This window comes from Agrilus planipennis, unplaced genomic scaffold, assembly GCF_000699045.2.
Source record: "Agrilus planipennis isolate EAB-ADULT unplaced genomic scaffold, Apla_2.0 scaffold198, whole genome shotgun sequence".
Classification (NCBI taxonomy): Eukaryota; Metazoa; Arthropoda; class Insecta; order Coleoptera; family Buprestidae; genus Agrilus; species Agrilus planipennis.
The window spans coordinates 489,736-511,321 of record NW_020438930.1 but is presented as its reverse complement, the minus strand read 5'-3'; the positions used below and the strand labels follow the sequence as shown (position 1 = coordinate 511,321).

The following is a 21,586-nucleotide window of genomic DNA, read 5'->3' as shown; positions in this document are numbered from 1 at the left end:
CACAGATGCGTGAACCATCACTGCTACAGTGGTGCTTCAAACATTATTTAAACGGATAAAAAAAAATATGTTGATTACGTACGAATAGTATAAGGTTTTATTCTATTTACCTATGTTATATTTGTTCTTTTGTATTAATTTGAAAAATATTTTTATTTCCACATTCCCAATTTCATTAAACCTTCGTTAATTGGAAGTTTTAACTATTATTAAAAATTTCAAGGGTGAATATACATTATATTATTTTGTTTGGGGGGGGGGGTCTCAAGTGGGAAATCGTATTTGAATTTTCAAAACAACGAACAAGAAGGTCTATTCAATATGAGATTAGTTAAGTCGTAAATAAAAATTATAAGAAGCAGAATTTATAGATCAAATCAATCCATTAAAATATGCTACGAAGATTTATTTCAAATCGTATTACGTGTGCGGTGTTGAATATTAGCAAATTTAAAATGGTTTGTTCAACAACGCAGAAATATTTTCACTCTCTGCACAGGCGGCACGGTTGCTCCACGTGTTTCGGGATAAGCGCCAAGAAAGTGGTCCGTCAGCCACACGACATTCTCCATCTCAAATTTAAATAACGTTTTAAAATCTGATTCTCGTGGTGTACGTCTTGGTTTGTAGTATTTTCTTTTACGTAAATGCACCGTTTTAGTTATAACAAACACAACACTGGGACAACACAACTAAGGAGTACTTATACAAGTCCTTTGAGGTAGATTTTAACGCAAAAAAAGTCCTACAAATACGTAAAGTTTTATGTTACAAGCTGTGTGATGTCTGGGCAGCTACTGAAAAGTCGAAAAGAGCGAGAAAAGTTGTTGTGAACCTAGACTCCTCTTTTAGAAGCAAATTCTTTAGTTTTTGAGCAGATGCTTCTTTTTATAAATACAAATTATGTAAAACCTTTTACTTTAAAACAAAACCTTTTCCTTCGCTTTTTTTTTTATGTCTATACCTTGAAGGAATTGCTTCAATTTTTTTAAGCAAACGGCATGACTTCTTTTTATAAGTACCACATATTGTCTTTTCTGAATTACACATATAGCAATTTAGAAAATTTCAGCACTCCGCACCACTATAATTACAAATTATGGTCAATACATCAAATCATCCGGCGGCTGAGTAGGTATATGTTTTTATTGATGTAGCAACTGAATAGTTAATAATAATTTCGCGAAGGCCGATGCTTTTATTGATTAAAGGTCACAAACTAGAACATATTTGCATATTCTGTTGAACTGTCAATGACCATTAATTTCTTTTAATATTTAACTCTTATATACATACTATATTTGATTATTGTTTATGTTATGTATCTGTATCACGTCGTCGTATGTATATACACATCATTGATGTACAATATTTCCATATCATCTCAGCGTCAGTTATTCAGGATGAACAGTCTCGCATCTTGCGGCGAATGCTGTCATTGTAGTGTCATAATTGTGCTGAATTCCGTATTTGAAATGACTAAGTTAATATTAAAAAAATAACTTAACTCTTTTGTTTTTGATTTATTTTCAAAATTACCTAAAAATGAGGTTAGTAGATGTGAGTTTACGTTTATCATCTTCATAAGGTCGTCAGTCCTAAGACTGGTTGGACGGGCACCTCCACTCTTTCCTATCCTGAGCTAATCTTCGCATTTCCCCAAAACTATAACAACCCACATCCTTTACTATTTGCGAACAGTAATCTAATCTAGGTCTACCTCTACCCCTCCTAACTTCCGTTTCTGCGTCTAATATGTCTCTGACTAGACCTTCATGCCCGAGAAGGTGTCCTGCTAACCTATCTCGCATATTTCTTATTGTTCCCATAGAGTCCTCTGTTCTCCTATTCTTTCCAATACCTCTTCATTTCTAACGTTCTCTATCGGTATCCGCATTATTCGTCTGTAAAACGGTTCGTACAATAACGCAGAAGTATTTTCATTTTCTGCAAGTGACACGGCTGCTTCACGTTTACCGTCAGTTTTATAAGTGTTCCATTTTTATTGTGTAGAAACACATTCTACTAATGTGTCAAAATTAATTAAAGTGAATAGTTCGTTTATGAAGCCGTACTTTAATTATAAGTAGCGAAACGTCCGTATTGACTTAATAAATAAAATAAACCAGTGCTCCTATTCTGGTTTGATTTTGACACTTCTTAAAATACGTAACCAAACTAAAGAATATAATTTCAATTTCTTATTATAATTACTAAAATCAATTAAATGGATGAAACCTGTCCTGACTTAATCTAACTTCAACAACGGATTTGGAATCCTTTGATCAGAAAGTTAATAACAATAACGATTAGAGGTACATTTAAATCGCGGCATATTGAAAATTGAGCTTAAAATAATCTTCCACTAATACCTATTAGTAAAATAGAACAAATGTTCTTTATTCCAGACTTCAAAACTTACAGCGTAAATACCTTGAGTCAGCATCCTATAATACAGTACCGTATTGGCGATAGGAAATGTGCGGTTGCATGGAATGCGATAACATCCAGTAAACACCATCAAATACTAGAACAGTTTCCTTTCCACATAGTGGAAAAAGAACTTGATTGATAAAAGAACAGCAAATTTAATTTAGAATACAATAGTAATTTATTTACCCAGAGCATAGATCCATAAAGATAGAACGTAAAAAACAATTTTGAATTTAAAACCCAAATTGAAAATCACTATCGCTACATAGTATAAAACAAAGTCGCTTCCCGCTGTCTGTCCCTATGTATGCTTAGATCTTTAAAACTACGCAACGGATTTTGATGCGGTTTTTTTTAATAGATAGAGTGATTCAAGAGGAAGGTTTATATGTATAATACATGCATAATATAGTAGAGAAACACTGATAATTTTGGAGGTTTCTAATGTGATGTCGTAAATAAACACATTTTTTGCGCTTACATTGCAAACGCTGGCTGAACTCTACGAGATAGATCAAAATAATATCCTACAGTATTGTACATCTTGAAAAGGTCTACAAATAAGTCCGCGATGTTATGTGTCTATCTCTTAGGGATAAGCCACAATTAATTCTTATCCAATTAAGTACCTTAAATACATTGTGCATTTAATATAGATCAATGTAGCCTTTTATAGCATGTAATTTAAATGAATATTTTCGAAGATATTACAGATTTAAAATGTAGGGACATAGCGGTTGCGTCGGTACCATCCGGGAGGCCGGTTTGTATAAAGACATTCTGTAGTATATTTAGTATGTTTAGGGGGTCTTTTGAAGATTTCCCTCCTCGAGAATAATCTAAACTAAAAACAATACATATAGTGTCAACATTGCACCCGTGCAAAGCTGGGTCGGGTCGCTAGTATTAAATAATTAAAATAGTGCTGTACATGGCAGGAAATTGAACAAAATTGACAAATACCTTCATCTGAGTTAGGGAGGCTGTCAAATTGGTCTTGACATCGACCTTTTCTTCTTTTAATAATGAGTTTTATAGACAAAAGTTCGGCACCCATGAACTTTAAACAAACTAAAGATTATGTTTCCTGAATATCTCTATAGTCAAGAAACATAAAGAAAAACGGGACACTGATAATAAATTGGTATCAAAAACTGACATTTTCCGGGCGTATTTTACATAACAATTCATTTCACGTAACATACCAGAAAGTAGTGAAGGTGAACAATTTAGTGGATATAGCGATTAAATTATCCGAACCTTGTTACCAAAGAAATTTGTGTTGCCAATGTGTACCGTTTAAATTTATTAGCAAATATGTTAGTAACGAAACGATCTACCGACTTCATTCTTCTACTGATGCTAAAGGAAGATTCAAAATTCGCAACGACGTGAGTACGAACCTTCCGTATTGTTGGGTAGAAAGATACAACCATATTATCGGAACTTAATTATTACATCTCGTACATCATTTCTCAATATTTATAAGTATGTATTTCACATTTTCATGATTTAATGTTAGACGTCCTTTTCGGGAGGACGCTGGTTCGATTCCGGGTCTGTCCGTCTGCCTTGGTCCAAGTTTTTCTGTGGTTTCCTTGGATCACTTAGGCAAATGCTGAGGCAGTAATATTCCACAGATAATCTTTCAATCTCTTCTGTCTTCATTTCGTCCGTCTCAACTTTCCCACCCGAACCACCACCCACCCATTCCCACGATTCCTGAAAGCAGGCTGAAGAGGGCCTTCCGCCCTACCTTCCGGCATAGCCGGGAGGGACTGCCCGCCCACCAGCATTACTGGCTGGTGGGAATGAAACACCCAAAAGTTTTTTAAAAAGTAGTATTTGCATTTTTATTATTTTAGTCCATTCTTGTTTTTGAAACACGACTTTTGGTTTCGAGTGGTCAGATAACAAATAACAAAACATTATTTGAGCCAAAGTTGTATACCACGCAAGGTTCGAATTGCTCAAATGTTGCAAGTTGAATGAATCGTCGTTTTTTGTTGCTTGCGGATGGGCAATGGGACAGAGCTCTTTAATATTAAATTTGAACGAATCAATGAAATCGACAATGTGGCGTCCGAAACTGGCCAATCGCGTCTAACGATTTTAAATTGTCGCCGTGGCATCTACTATGTACTGTAGATAAGCGTTAAGCTATAAAAAATAGAATAAAACGGGTTTTTAAGCATATTTATTGTAGAGATAGTTAAAAAGGTAAAAATAGTCTAACGAAGTGAATTAAAATGAATTTCGCGTCAGAAGAAGAGCAATTAGCGTATTTAAAGAGCAAAAAGTAGAATAACGACGTACTATACTTGAATTAGTGACACATTTTAGACATTTATGAATAATGACCATAAACAATATGAAGATACTATTAAAAATTAGCAGAGTAAAAGTAGGTTAAAGTTCACTTTAATTAACTTAGTAACGAGAAGACGGTGACTGTCTTTCTACATACGTAAAAAGGTTATAAATGTCTGAAATTAGATATAATTTTCATTGTATGTATGAAGACGTTTTATAAACAAGGATGATACAGGTATTAAATATTATTTAATTTTTAGCGAATTTTTGGTTTCATACCAATCGTAGTTCATGAAGTACGTAAACGTGTTGTTCATTTTTAAAATTTCCGACACTACGAGTAGTAACGATGGCCGATGACAATGCCGCGACGCGAGATTGCGTCAGCTGTCAATAAGGACCGTTGGTCTCGACACTAATTACTAATATTTTATAATTACCACATTGTCGCGTCAGAACAGACTCTTACCAGTCTCTTCATCCACTAAATGTGTTGATTAATTGGCACGTGTTGACGAGTGGCGTTAAGCGCAGGTCCAACTTTCACGAATAAAAAAAAGTTGTTTGAAACAACCAAAAAGGAAAAGATTCCTGGATCATTTAAAACGGATTACATCCTTGCAGTATATACTAACCTTTAATCAAAAGTTAATAACTACTCAGTAACGCTATGTTTGCATATTATTCAATTAAGTTTAATTTTGTTTTCTAAAACTGTAGGTTTATGGTTTTTCGTTGTGTATAAATTTTGTAATTGTTATCATCATGATAAGGTCATCAGTCCTAAGACTGGTTGGACACGTACCTCCACTCTTTCCTATATCCTGAGCTAAACTTCGCATTTCCCTAAAACTAGAACAGCACACATCCTTAACTATTTGCGAACAGTAATCTAATCTAGGTCTACCTCTACCCCTCCTAACTCCTGTTTCTTCCTCTAATATATCTCTGACTAGACCTTCATGCCTAAGAAGGTGTCCTACCAACCTATCTCGCCTATTTTTTATTGACTTCCACAGAGTCCTCTGTTCTCCTATTCTTTCCAATACCTCTTCATTTCTAACCTTTTCTACCCACGATATCCTCATCATCCGCCTATAACACCACATTTCGAACGCTTCTAACCTTAATTGTTATGTTTAACCGAAAATCGTATATACATGTAATATTAGTTATGATGAATTTTCACAGGTTAGGGATTATTAGGGATAACCTAGCTCATCTATGTCCTCACTATTTTCCTTCTCTAATATATCTCCTAACTCAGGGCCTGCGTATAAGTTCTCTAAATATTCTTTCCACCTATTTGCCTTTTCCTCATTTTGTATCAAAATGACCCCTGCCTCGTTTCTTATATTACTACTGTATCCTATATCACTAAAATTCCATTATGTTATTTTATATTTATATTATAAGCCTCATCGGTTTTACCTACTTCAAACTTTTCTTCTACTTTTTTACACATCCTATCACTCCACGGTTCCTTAGCTGCCCTACACTTCCTAATTATTTCCCACTTTATAGCCTTGTCTTTTTTGCCCTTCTTTGTCTGTCCTTTTCCGCCTTTCTTCTATTAATCCTAAAATCTCATTTGTTATCCAGGGCTTTTCCTACTTTCGTTTTGTTTAAGACCTTGTATATCTGTAGTTTTCTAACGTTTTAATGCAGTTCCATTCTGTCTCTATGTCCCTATCATTCGTTTCTCCCGCCTCCTTTAGTATTTCTCTAATATGTTTATTTTGATTAAAATTCTAAGCATGTAGGATCCTTACAATGATTGTAATTTTGATGTAATTAGTGTGTTTTCCTTCTTTAGCTATCATTACATCAGGAAGATTTTGTATTTTTTTGGTATGATAAAGCATTTTGGATGTGATACACATTCCTCAATTGATGTAGGTGAACTTGGCGTAAATTCGCATTGAATGTATTTTTTAAGAATGTGTGATAATACTGTAATGTAATGGGAAAACAAACATTTAAATTTTCTTCTTCGTCGTCTTGTTTTTACCTTTGATTGCTTTCAAAAACTTTTAAAAAGTTCGGTTTGAGATGTGGTGTTATATAAGAATGTTAAAAATACCGTACATAAAAAAAGTTAGAAATGAGGGGGTGTTAGAAAAATTACAGGAGTAGAAGTCAATAAGAAGTAGGTAAGAGGACACTTTCTGAGAAATGAGCTAGGCATATTTATTAGAATAGAAATAGAAGTTACGAGGGACTAGAAGTAGGCTTAGAGGAGATTGACTCAATATAGGAATAAGTGGAGGTATACGTCTAGCCAGGCTTTGAGCTGATAAAAACTTTCTGATAATGCGTTATCTACTGATTATTCACAGCATTTGTTTAGTGATTGGTTGAACACGTCTTAGTTTCCTTTAGAAACTAGAAGTGCTTAGTTTGAATAATACCAATTTCATGGTACCACATTTTAATTAATTAGAATTTTGTTTACTTTTTCTGAAATTCGTGTTCTCTCGACAGTAAAAAAGGATCTCCGTGAAAAATAAAATGAACCCACTGTTCCGTACAGAGCACTTTTGTTCATGGAAACGGGCGGAACGACGACGTAGCGGGTTGATGCAACCACTAAACCAATCAGAACAAAAGAATTTCACGAACGGAAACATCGCGTTCGCGTCCGCGCCAGCAGACCAGGCGACCGACGCGACCGACCTAGTGGAGACGACGATACGATCGCTCGCCGTGAAGAAAAGTGTGCTTAATAGGATGGAACGCTCAACAACCTCTCGAATCCAACACGAGCATGAATAATTTAATAAGTGCCACTGTAGGGGTTCGTGCTTCCACCAGCTCCGACCTCTCCGTAACTCTATAGGGACCTCTGTATTCCATAGCTTCTTAGATAGTTAAATACAGAGTGAAGTGAATCAAACGAGTATTTTTTAATGTACAATAACTTTTATCGCGGCGATGTACGGGTACGAAACGTGGGCGCGGCAGAAAAGAAAAAGTTAGAAACCTTTGAGCTGTGGTGTTACAGGCGAATAATGAGGTGATAGAGGTTAGAAATGAAGAGGTATTAGAAAGGATAGGAGAACAGAGGATTCTATGGAAGTCAATTAGAAATAGGCGAGATAGGTTGGTAGAACACCTTCTTAGACATGAAGGTCTGGTCAGAGACATATTAAAAGCAGAAACAGGAGTTAAGAGGAGTACAGTTAGACCTAGTTTAGATTACTGTTCGCAAATAGTTATGGATGCGGGTTGTTCTAGTTATAGGGAAATGCGACGATTAGCTCAGAATAAGAAAGAGCAGAGGTGCGTGTCCAACCAGTCTTAGGACAGACGACCTTATTATGACATGATGATGAATAAACTGATAAAATGATAAAACTACCAATAAGTTGTATTGGTTTTGATGAATCTTTTATTTTTGACTAATATCGTTTAGTAACTCCGTTTATTTACGAAAACAAATTAACAATAATATAATTTTGTGGTTATTGTTTATTTAATCAGAAGGTGTTCAGTGAGGGATTTCCTGAATGTATGCGTTAGTGTAGCACTGAGAAACAAAACAGTATTTCAAGAAGGCAACATAGAAGCCCAGCTAGAATCATTTCATCTTTGCTTAGAATTAATTATTTCAATTTCGTCTTTTATGTATTATATTTTATCCTTGATGATAGTATTTTTTTACGTAGATACCAAAGATTTGAATATACCTGTACGTATTTGTATTTCTGCTATCTGCGAAGAATTGCTTTGGGCCGTTTATAGTTATTCCTAAAAATAAACTACAGCACATTTTTCTTTTATTCCACAGTTATTCCTTATTATTGTCACTAATTGTGGAACTAACATTTAAATAGAGTAGATTTAATTCTGTAAAGTACGATGAACAGTTTTTGAGTTTAATAATGAAAAATTCATTTCGATTTACAGTTCCAGAAGTAATCAAATGCAGTAATGGAATGGGCAGATTTTGATTTGTTTTCATTAAGTTAGTTGTATCTCAAACCTCTATTAAATTTATAAAGAAAACGGTCACCCTGTAAGTGTATATTACGCTGAAATTCAATAAATTGAAACTACATCCCGATATCGCGTACGACCAATCTTCAAACGTATAAAACATGTAAATTTTACTTTACAATTCACGACTCGACTCACAACTGAGATATCTATCCACAAATCGATACAAATACGTGATGTGCAGGCGGAGGAAAATAACGATGACTAATATTAAGTAACCGTAACGCGTAACATACAACTGCTGATGAAATCTGTTTCATTTCTGATGTAGTGTCTGCTTGTTATGAAAAATAATAATGCAGTAGTTTAAATGTTGAACGTTTTTAAAAACTGTCAAAAATAAGAAGTTTGCAACCACATCAAAACAAGTAGTTATTGTATTTTATACAAAACTGTTTTTCTATTTGGTGATGTAAGTAAATTCGCAAAGTATAAGATGGCTTTTATTTTTGTATGCGAATCGTCCTTATGCTCAAACATTTTTAATAGATTCAGTGGATTTCATTTATTAAGACCTTGGTTATAGCGACCATTAAGTAAGTCAAGTCCCTTGAATTTAAAGCATACTTTAGTATAAAATTCATGTGGCTATAGACTTCGGATGTAACACCGAGTTCAGGTGGTAGCGACTGTTTTTAACGAATCATTTGTAACAAATCCCTAGTAATTCCATGCGGATATAGCGGCGGGAGTGGATAATGCCTAGTTCCCTCCCATACACCTGTTTTTAATTAGGGTTAAAATTTTCGGTATGTCGAATTCCCTCCTAATTATACATCAATTGCCTCCCATCGGCTAAAACTAATAAAGTTTTTCTAGATGATTGCATCAAAAGGCTAGACGCACACGAATTTCCAAACATTGAATTTGTTAAGGTAGTGGGAAACCATTTTAAAATTAAATAAATAAAAATTTCATAACTGATATATGTTTTCTTTCTGAAATTATTTTATCTTTAATTTATTGAAGTACCGAAGTGCACTATAAATATATATTTATTTTTGATAAATATAATCGGTAAGTAGTCGTTAACTCAGAGCCGGGCAAACTTTAACTTCGCAGGAGCCGCTACATGAGGTTAGTTTGAGTCACTCCATACCCTTCAATGAGTACGAGAGAGTAAGCAGTAATGAATAATTTTGTTTTGTCTTTTTCTTCTCCCTTCCACTCCCATATCAAGCCCCTTCATCCCGAAGACGAGCGAAGCCACTCTCGCAACTTAAATAATAATTTTCGTTACTACGTTCGCAAAACTATTGGGTTTGGCTATGGAAGAGGGGACTCATCTACGAAATGGAAGGGATAAGAAAAGGAAAGAATCATCTCACTCGCACTCGCAGGATCAATGAGGATCCACTTGGTTAACCTTGAGGATCACTCGGGATGCAAAAGATCCGAGTTTGCCCGGCTCTGCGTTAACTTAATTATCGGAGCTGATATGAACGGGAGGGAACTCGGCTAGTACCCGGGAGGGAATTCGACTATCTATATTTTAACCAAAACTACCTGCGGGAGGGAATTCGGCATCACCGGCCGGAGTCGGCCGCTAAAGACACAAAGAGTTTTCTTATCTTATGTTTACCTTCACACAAATAGTCAACTAGTCACTAGTGTGGTGACCTTTACCGTTGTTTCTGAGTAGCAACTGTGTTTAGTAAACTATTGAATAAGTGTGACTTCCAGATATACATTTACTGTTAAAAAAGGCGAAAATTGTTTCAAAATTGAAAAACAGTGTGTGTATGTATCTTCTTTAACTTTGCCTTTAACGACTTCTGGATATAACGACGAAATTAAAGTTGTCCCTTCGTTGTCGTTATACCCGAAATCCACTGTATCTATATTATATTTACGTTACATATTTATAATTTGTAGTGTTTTAAGTTCTTGCTTTGATCGTATTAATGTTTTAGTTTAGTTAGTATTAGTTATAATTGAGTGGAGTGTGAATTGAAAATTTTTTATAGAGACAGTGATTCCTGGATACAACCCTCTGTTGGAGTAGAGATACTCTGGGAAATTTTATTGCATGACTTCCGGATGCGTTTAGGTGATCACAGAACTTTCCCTTAATAAAATATCCGGTTTTTCTAAACGTATTGTGGGGAAAATTTACTTCCTTAGTTCTGAACGCACAGCTATATCTGAAATGTCTATTGGGGTTAAGTCAAATCGAAAATATTATGATGTGCAAATAAAAGAATTAGGATAAACTTGTTTACAGCGAATATTAGTCTTTAATAATGTGCAGACAGTCATTCTGTACCATGGTTTAGTAGATAAATAAATGTTTCTTCATTGTTATGCAACATATGTATTTGCTGTTAAACATATAAAATTGCCACACCCACTCATACGAAATGAAAAGAACTGGTGTATTACTCGATTTCCCAGGATACACCTTCCAGCTTTCTCTTTATGGAGCTTGTAATCAGTGCATATAGAATTATCTATGCAAATGTGGATATCTGCGCTTTGAGCTATTCCAAGGAATATCTACTTGCCCTTTTTTACTTTCCAAATGTGTACTCGGTATATCACGAGCGTGTAACGTAAATGTACCTTTTTACGACAGAGCACACCTACCTATCTATCTACTTGCCTCTTATACCTACCTTCTAGCTGCATTTAGTTTTTGCTGATGTTTGTATGTGTAGGTAGGTAGCGACTACCTGATTTCCATGCGAGCTTACTATGAGGAAACCAACGATGAGTGGCACTGTTCTCACAGATAGAACATGACAAGAGGTTTATATATCTCATCAGTTACATCACCTACTTGACAGAAGTACTCATAAGTCAGTTGTTATTTTACATGTGTGCTTCATGAAATGGGCGGTTTTTCTTGAAAACGTGGATTATTCAGATTCTTGCGATGCCATGGTGCTACTATTTAGAAGTGGCTATAAATTTTGTCCTATTTCTTCTACTCTTTTTAATTTGAAGTTTTAGAACGCTTTATTTTATGTTTTCAAGAGAATGTGTGAACTATTTATTTTTTAAGAACGGTAAATTCTATTGTTCTGTCTCAGCAGGTGTCTCATATCTTAATCGGGTATGACTTAAGTTGATAGAGAAAATTTATTTATTTATGTTTCAGTGTTATGAGTATAATAACAAAAACTCTTAGTTTTAAGAATTTCATTTCAATTTTATTCTATGTACACTACCTATCAAAATTAACCCACCACTAAAAAAGTGAAAGTTAATTCTTTTTTACAAACTACAACCAATGTTTAGAATATTTTTTTAAATGTAGCCTGCTTCTTGTATATAAAAGCAGGCTACATAAACGTTTGAACATGTACACCGCGCACGAATGATGCTTTGTTTTTACCTGAAATTTGCAGCACTTTGTGGTATGGTACAATTAAAACAGCCGTGATGTATCGGTATCATGATGCAACCCATTTGTTGCGGATATGCTTTTGATTCGCGTTATGAACTTATTAGCAAAATAGATAGGTAGATAAATAATGAAGCTTAAGGTAAACCTACTATTAAAAATAAATTTTCAGTAAATTCATAAACCAGGTCAAACACACGCCATTGGACAAGAAGAAAAACGGAACAGCAGCAATTCAAGATCGTTTTATTTTAATAGAACGAGCTGTAGTAACAAAAATGTGTGCTTGAAGGGAAAAGGGGATCTCAAAAAATGTAAAATTTATGAGAAAGAATGTAAACTTAATCACACATGCAAATTTAGTAATAATTATAAATTTTTCCTTGAAGCTTTTGCATTCATGAAACTTCGAATATTTTATGTCTTCGTCAATTTTAATCAAAATAATAGCTAGAGGGCTAACTGTTGTTTACCCCACATTCCCTTACTTATTTTCAACTTTGAGAAGAACCTTTCTACTTTTGTGATAATAACTGAAATGGTTAAAAACTGACCGAAAAGCAACTACTTGAGGGGTAATTTCTTGTAAGAATGACAGAAGACATTAGTTGACCTGAAATTATCTCTCATCCTCATCCTTCGAGCAAAACTTTTATACTACGGAGAAAATTTGTCAGGTGAATTTCTCAATCATCATCATCATAAGGTCGTCATTCCTAAGACTGGTTGAATACGCACCTCCAGCCTTTCCTATCCTGAGCTAATCTTCGCATTTTCCTAAAACTAGAACAACTCACATCCTTAACTATTTGCGAACAGTAATCTAATCTAGGTTTACCTTTTCCCATCCTTACTCCCGTTTCTGTCTCTGACTAGACCTTCTGCCTGAGAAGGTTTCCTACCAACCTATCTTCTCAAAAAAAAAAAAAAGAAGCAGGGGAATCAATTGTAAAACCGATACTGCATTGATGTTACGGTATAGATATGGTGTCAAAAGTATTGGATAACGGTTACCCGACATTAACTCTAATAATTTTCATCACTTTCAATATGATGATGTTGACTCGATTCGTCATATTGCTTTTTGGGGCGATTCTTTCTATTTCCAGAAAAAGATGTTGAACATTTGCAATTCTTTACCAAATCAACGGTTGTCCTTTTCAACATATCAGAGTAACCAAGCCTTGCGGACTCCCTGACTTCGGGGCACGTGTTCCATGGAACACATGAAACGCTGATGTTGCACCAATGATCATTGGGTTCATCGTATGTCTTCTATATATTTTTTGCCGTTGCTCTTACATTCTTTTTCCTGTAAGATCGTACATCATTAGAAACGTACGCAACATTACTTATTCCTGACCTACAACGTGAACTGGTTACTTTTAAAGTAAATTACAGTTGTCCTCGGCAGCCTCTGCATCGCTCTGGGATGAACTACTAATAATATTCGTAGAACAAAAAAAAGCCANGGCTGAAACTATAGCTACAAGCTATCCAAGGATGGTACTATAGAATGTCACCTCAAGGTAGGCCTAGTGGCGTCATCTCTTGGTTAGGCCGGAAACTTATCAATCCACCCTCGTATTCCTGACCTACAACGTGAACTGGTTACTTTTAAAGTAAATTACAGTTGTCCTCGGCAGCCTCTGCATCGCTCTGGGATGAACTACTAATAATATTCGTAGAACAAAAAAAAGGCAGCCCACGCCACATCACGTCTTCACTCGGGTCTGCTAACAGGCATGCTGCAGTTGTGTTGTCGCATTTAATAAGTACCGCTAGTCTTCCGTGTAGCATAGGAAAATGAAGTAATAATAATACATCATACGTCTGCTTTCCCTAAAAAGGATGCGCTCGGTGCATCGTTTAGATGCAGATAAGGGCAACACCGTCGTAAACATGTCTCTGTAAGGATCTCCGTTCTGCAGCGGCGGGCGACGAGGGCATCATGTGTGTTTTGTGTTTACGTACAATGATGTTTGTGTGCGAACGACGGATGGACACGGCGGTACAGATAACCGTAACGATGAACAAAGTACCAATACAACCATTTATGCATACATACACGGTACTTTATATACATATGTTTGCTGCACTGACTATTACTTGTCACAGGCATGGTTTATGAGATACTGAGTTGCTCACGAAGTCGGCGCCCGCTACTCAAAATAAACATTCTAATGAATAATTTTTAGCACAAGCGCAAGCGGTTATTAGGCTGTCATGTACAATTTACTGTACCTAGTCAATGAACTTCCTGTCTTTTTATATTTTGCTTAAAACTTTTGTAATAATGTACAAAGTTCTACCCAATTACCTAAATCAGTTATTGACCGACGCTCCTACTAAGAACGCGTCAATTTTCGTGACAATGCAAATTCATAAATGCTCGCTGCGTTTGTCTTGTCGATACCGCTTTGATTCTTTTATATTCAAAAATGATATTTCAGTAATAGCTACGCTCCCGCCTCTGTTACAATGGTCTCACGCCCCCCAGGTTAGAAACCATCACTGGCTCGATACATAAACTATTATTGTGTTAGTGGATTAATTTTTGAATTAATTTTACCCAAAATGGATATTCTCAAATTAATGAGGGTTTAATGCAGCAATTTTTCCTCATGAATCTGTAGTGGGTAAAATTCAAGGTATCTGATAAACTATTGTACCACTTAATGCTTCATTTTGGTGTAACAATAATAATTTATGCTAAGATCTGCCACTTCTAGCTCCACAAGAAATCGGAGTTACTTCCAAAGCGTTTTTCATTTTCTCATACTACTGGCAGTATCTCACACAGTGTCTTCTATATTCTGCTTTAATTGTTGAATATTTATCGGCCTGTGTTGTATGTACAGTAATTGCCTGTGGATCAAGTGAAAGATAGAATATAGGTAGCGAATTAGGTAAGAAAAACATCTAAGCTCAAATTGACGCTTGGGTTTAGTACAACTACTGGCGTATAACGCATACTGATTTCCGAAAGGTCATAAACTGCTATCCTTCGGAACTACCGTGAGATTTTTGATTGTCGCAGATTGTTCAATTATTAAATTGAATTCTGCTTTTACCAGTCGTAAGAGATCGGAAGCAAGGTTGTGTACAAATAGGGACCGGATGTCTTATTAATATACGAAAACCTACAAAGTTGTCATACTGAATGTTTTTTCCTATTTTCTTTACAAAAATGGCAACCTGCAGCCCTAATGTGAAATTAGCCTTTATTTCGGTTTGAAGATACGTGTTTGTGTTTTGACCGTGAAAATTGTGCCATTGTTACAGTTAAATTCAAAGCGGTTGTTTTTTGTAGAATTTTGTATTTACCGCTACAGTTTTATTTTAATNACTGATTATCTTCAACAAGAAGACCTATTGTTGCACGTGCTTGATCATTGCGTTTGGACCATTCTTCAGTAACCGGAGAAGGCGCTGGTTCCGAAATCACGTCCCACAAATTGTCCTTTATAAGTAAAAGTTCGACTTTGTAACTCCAAACGGCATAATTTTCACCATTTAGTTTTTGAATAGCAAACCGAAAACCCGATGAGTCTGCCATTGTTTAACTTTACTTTAATTTTTAATATTCGACCGTTCTACTGTTTAAACCCGTAATCACGCACTTTACTCGCACTATAACCAAGCTGGGACTGGGCCCATAACCTGTTCGATTTATTTATTTCAATTATGAAAAAACCAGTTGAGTAAATCGAACAGTTGGTTTGAATGCTTAGTCTGTAACTGATTAAGTTATTAGGAATTTGCCTCACTATTACAAATACCATAAATTAATGTATCTTGCAATATTCATGTGAAGTATTTATATATAGATTCTCATATATATCGCTTTCAAATTAATTCGTTACTAGTTTTAATAATTATGAGAAACAGATAATTGCATTTTCAGTGTACTTCAAAGAAGCATTATTTTGTTTGTATAATTCAGTTTTTTAAGTACCTACATACTACTACAAGAAAATTTATATTTCGAGTCTTGTTAGAAAACGTACTCATTATGACAATTTTGTTACAGGGTTTCGTCCTAATCTACAATCAACTGTAAATGTTAGTGGTAAGTGTTTATTTTGAATATCTGTATTCACTAAAGCGTTCTTAACATGCGTACACGAATACGTACGTTATGAAATTGTTAAGTATACTATAATATTTGAAGGCACAAATGTAATAATAATCATTTCTGCTCATGTGAAGACGATGCAATTGGAAGAACGATGCATGTGTTCACGACTGGCAAAAACCCAAGCAGTATTAGAAGGGAACAATCGGTTTGATTGTGAGCACCTGCAACTTCCTGGCAGCACCCTAACGCGAACCCGTGTATTAACGAATTAGATTTCTAGCTTGTCTTATCTTAAATTTTACTGAAGCCTATTTAATGGCATTTGATGATGAACTAGTTAAATATAATTATTATTAGGATCAGATATTAGCGAGTGACATATTTACCTGACTTACTTCTTGATGAAACCTGTCACAACTTTGGAAAGTTTTCACAAAATTAAATTAATTTATAATGTTTTTCGTCAAACATTACCTTCTTCAGGCAAGAGTAAAAGCTATTAGTTAATTGGTATTAGAGAATACTAATTTACTCTTGTTCGAATATATGTATGAGCTACTAATGTGGAATCAGAGCTAATTTGAAGGGGATCATGTTTTTATAGAATCAAATCCAACAACCAACATTCACCTATAATACTTTGGGTTCTCAAGGTAGGTTATTTTATTAACATTTAATAGTTTCCAAATCTTTATTAACTAAAAACCTTGCATTGAAAAAGCCTAAGAATTGTAGAACTGTAAGGATTGGTTATTTGTTTTGATTTAATAAATCAAATTGGCTCCGATTCCACATTTTAGCGATCAAAAATAGGGGATGATATAGAAACTACATGTTACTGTTGGGAAAATGTATGTTACAAGTCGATAAAAATTTGTGAGAATTATTTTTCTTCTGATTGAATGAAGTAGATAGATAGGAAGGAAGAATTTTAATTAATGTGTATTTACAAACTGCAGCAGTATCCTTGGTGGACTTCATCACTATTATTGGAACAGGGGGAATGTTGACGACTTTGGATATTCTAAATAAATTTTTTAAATTTAAGCATAGTTGCTTGCAAATATTTGCTATTTTTTATTATATATTATTCGAACTCTTGAAATAATTAATGAAACGAGAACAGTCGAATTTCATGCAACTTTTTGTTTTCATTCCATACATTACTCGATTAATTTCTTCTAATCTGCGCCGGGGATCTCAAAGAAAATATAAATATGTATTCGATAAATAAGCGTGTTCACGTAAAGATCCTGCAAGGTAGTAAAAGATGCAACAGGTGTTCAAAGTCAACCACTTCTTCTGAGGTTTTCCAATCGTGAATACTTGCAGCTTTTCTCTAATTGAAGGACCTTCATGCGAACTCGCTTGCACTATTACTAATAGACCAGGAGCTGGTGGCAGGTGGAGTTTTCCGTTCTCATAACGCATGCCTGCTTCCGGGTTGTTAATTTACCCCTTGCTTCATCATTTTTGTGTACAGTTTACACCAGCACAGCGCTATGAAATTTATTAACCGTTTGCAACACAGACTGCTTTTAACTCTTAATTCATAGGCAGGATTACAGCTAAACCAAATAAATATGCAACTACCTCTAACAGAGTAATTTCTAAACTTATCGTAGTCTAACGTCCAAGAGGTGTATAATATTAAAAAGAGAAATTATGCACCTTCTATAGGTCAGGTTATGGTTAGTTTAGGTCGATTAGGTACTTGCTTTATTTTTGATACTCAGACGAAGAAGGTTCAACGGATGAGGCTTATAATATAATTAAAAACAATTTTAGAGAAGTAGGGTACAGTAGTAATAAGAAACGAGGTTAGGGGCCACTCTGATAGAAAATGAGGAAAAGGCAGGTAGGTGGAAATAATATTTAAAGAATTTAGAGAAGGAAGATAGTGTGAAGGTAGATTAACTAGGTGATCCCATATTGAGAGAAGAGTTCGATGTAGCATTAAAAAACTTAAAGAATAAGTTACCAATAGGTAGTATGATTAAACTAGTTACTCACATTTACGAGACGGGGAAAGTCCCGGAGGAATATAAATGGAACTTGGTAATAACCATATCTAAAAGGAGAGACGCGGATAAGGTGCGAGACATTTAGAACAATTAACTTAACTTCCCATGCGTCAAAAAAAACGGAAAAAAAAGGCGGAGAACTATTAGGGGAAGATCAATTTCGGTTCAGAAGAAATAGAGGAACGCAGAAGGTCATTCTAGTTTTACTGGTAGGACCGATAGGAAAAGGAAAGAGTGCGCACGTAGGATTTGTTGATTTAGAAAAAGCGTTTTACAATATTAAATGGGACAAGATGTTAAATATACTTAAAAATGTAGGGATGAGTTACAGAGATAGAAGAGTGATACTTAGTTTGTATAAAGAGCAATAGGCAGTTATAGAGCTGGAGTATTAATGTAGAGAAGTAAATATTAGGAAGGGAATCAGACAAGGATGCACATTGTGACTTCTACTTTTTAATCTATACATCGAAGACGCGATCAACATCACTAAAGACAGTACAATCGTAGGGATAGATACATAGGGGCAAAAGTTTAGTATGCTTAGATTTGCAGATAATATATATAGTCGTATTAGCATATCCAGTAAGGAAAAGTTAGGGATAGCTTTAAATAAAATGGAAGCGGTATTGACAAAACAAAAATTAAATACTGTTATGCAAAGGAAGGAAAGAGCGAATATAAAGATAGGAGGTGAAGGGTTAGAAGAAGTGGCTGATCTTAGGTATCTAGGAAGTCATATAAGTCAGGACGGAAGGATGTATGAGTTGAGAGGGTTTTGTGCCGCAAATCATTCGATTTCGCAATGGTGTCTGTTCTGATGCAACTTAATACAAATAATGTAGTTGGGGGCTCCAAATTTCACTGTTCTTACTTATACACGGGGAGCTGGTGAACGGTAGAGTTCTTCGATTTTATAACGCATGTCTTGCTGGTGGTTAATAATTTACCTCTTGATATGAAGGATAAAAGTGTTCTTGACCGATACATTCATAATGAAAATGAAAATTTTATTTTTAGAAAAAATTGTGGTTTTCCGTGACATCAGATTTGCATGACTTTGTAGCGTAAATTAAAGGTCTGGTATTGAATGGCACGCAATACGCAACAGTGTAAAGGGCTCGACCGCTTGGGTGTAAAAATTCATGTTTTCCAATTGCATATCAATGAAAACTAAACCTAACGAACTAACTAATTTAAAATAGACACAAACAAAAACAAAATAGTTGAGGGGCTTGTTCTTGTGCTGTAATAGTTAATACTTACTCGTATTCTCATCCGTCTTCAATAACTTTATATACCTACTTACTTGAACCGTAGTAACTGGCACATTATCTTTTGTGCCAAAAAAGTATTGAACCTAACGGAAATCATAAAATATTCTACTCATGGTTGTTTGAAAGTAATGGAAGACTTATTATTTAATGCCAACATAGAACGTTTATGTGTAAGGACGATTATACCAACTTATGCATCGATGAAAGAGTGATCTAAAATTAGCTTGAATGGGTAATGAATCTATATTGGTTATGTAACGTACTTGTTTTTTTACAATTAGTCATTCCAAGATTTATTAATATACGGTTTCAATCAACATGTATTTTTCATGATCTGTAATAAAAATTATCAATAAACAAAGAACTATTATTCTTGAAAAACAATAAAGATTTAATAGATTGAATTTACATAACGGGTCGGTAATTTCTCTCCTTCATTTTAATTAGCATAATTTTTAAGTACAGCAGTATTTTATAAGTTTAAGGAATAATTTTCTTTGTTGGAATGATTTGCGGAGGGGGGGGGGACCATCTGAGCCCTTGGCGGCGGAAAAGTATGGACGGTTGAAATAGTTTTTTCGGTATTACATAGAAAGCCTTACAATAATGTTAGATACCCCAATTTCTTAGTGTTTGTATCGATTTTTAATAAAATGTATGATGTAGCAAGCATTGAAAAGTATCTGTCTTGTAAACGGCATTTTTTCGTAGCCAATATGGTAAAAGTTGAAAGTTGAATGGTCAAACCCTATAGCTACAATAAAATAGTGACGATCAGGATCGTGATAGCTATTTGAAGAACCGAAATCTTTTCAATTCTTCATGAATCCTAAGATGAATCCTCAAAATCCGCTTATTATTCTGAGTTATGTATATAAATGAAGTAACTTATGTGAGTCCTTCGCAAATACACATGCTTAATTTTACGTAATTTAGTAAATTAACACATTTTGAATTAAAGTTAATAATTTTGTTGTAATTTACAAATCGTGTATCGTATGGAAAAAAAGCCCCTAATGCTTACGTAAACATTGGCACCTTGTGTATTTTCTTAAAATCTTCTTAACCATAAAACATCAAATCGGAATCTACTAAATTTTTCAGAAAAATCATAAAAATAAATATTACTAACATAATCACTAACCAGACCCCCGTTTCTGTATCATAAAAAATAAACAAATAGGAAGGGCGGCAAATTTAGTCTTCGCTCCGGGTGGCAGATATATACGCTACGCCACTGTTATAGGGCATATAAACTGCATTTACTGAGGGNCAACTTGTGTATTTTCTTAAAATCTTCTTAACCATAAAACATCAAATCGGAATCTACTAAATTTTTCAGAAAAATCATAAAAATAAATATTACTAACATAATCACTAACCTGTCCCCATATCAATCATAAAAAATAGCCAAAGAAAGTAGGAAGGGCGGTAAATTTAGGTTTCGCTTCGGGTGGCAGAAATGTACGTTACGCCACTGTATTAAGCTATTTATTTGAGGTTATGATACTCAACTCACAACATATCGATCAGTAGCAGTATCAACTACTAGTCACACGGTTATACAAATATGTTTTTGGAATGCGTAATAAATCAATGATCAACAATTGTTCGGTGGTTGCAGTATTCGCTCACTGCCCCATATATTCTTTCGGATTTTGTTGATGAATAAATCACTTTTTTTTTGGTTGTTGTTTATTTTGTACAATATAATACACTATGTACACTTATTAACTATTTGATTGTATTTGAATATTGTTGGTTTATAATTGAATACTTGTTGATTGATTTGAATTGATAGATGAATGCTGAATTTTGAATGTCGATTAGATTGAATGTTGAATGTAGAATGCTGAATATCGAATGTTGAATGCTGAATATCGAATACTAAAAGTTTGAATTGTCGTTGTTTAAATAACGTTGACACAAAATAGGCAACGCCTATCGTACACATTACCCCTTCGCCGTCACTACGCACCCCTCCGGTATCTTCGGTACATTCCGAAGTGATGACGTAGCTACGGACTTGGGTTTTCCATTGATTACTGATATTGTGAGACCTACCTGGTCCGATCTCTTTGTTAAATTACTGAGTTACCTATACTAAGAAAAA

General features: G+C 34.8%; 1 long non-coding RNA gene across 1 annotated transcript in view; it reads left to right on the top strand.

Annotated features, from left to right (window-relative positions):
• LOC108739355 overlaps positions 1 to 21,586 on the top strand; it is an 89,402-nt gene that overhangs the window by 2,273 nt on the left and 65,543 nt on the right. The window contains exon 2 of the long non-coding RNA XR_001938135.1: positions 16,125 to 16,163. This is a non-coding gene — a long non-coding RNA (uncharacterized LOC108739355). The remainder of the gene's footprint in view (positions 1 to 16,124; positions 16,164 to 21,586) is intronic.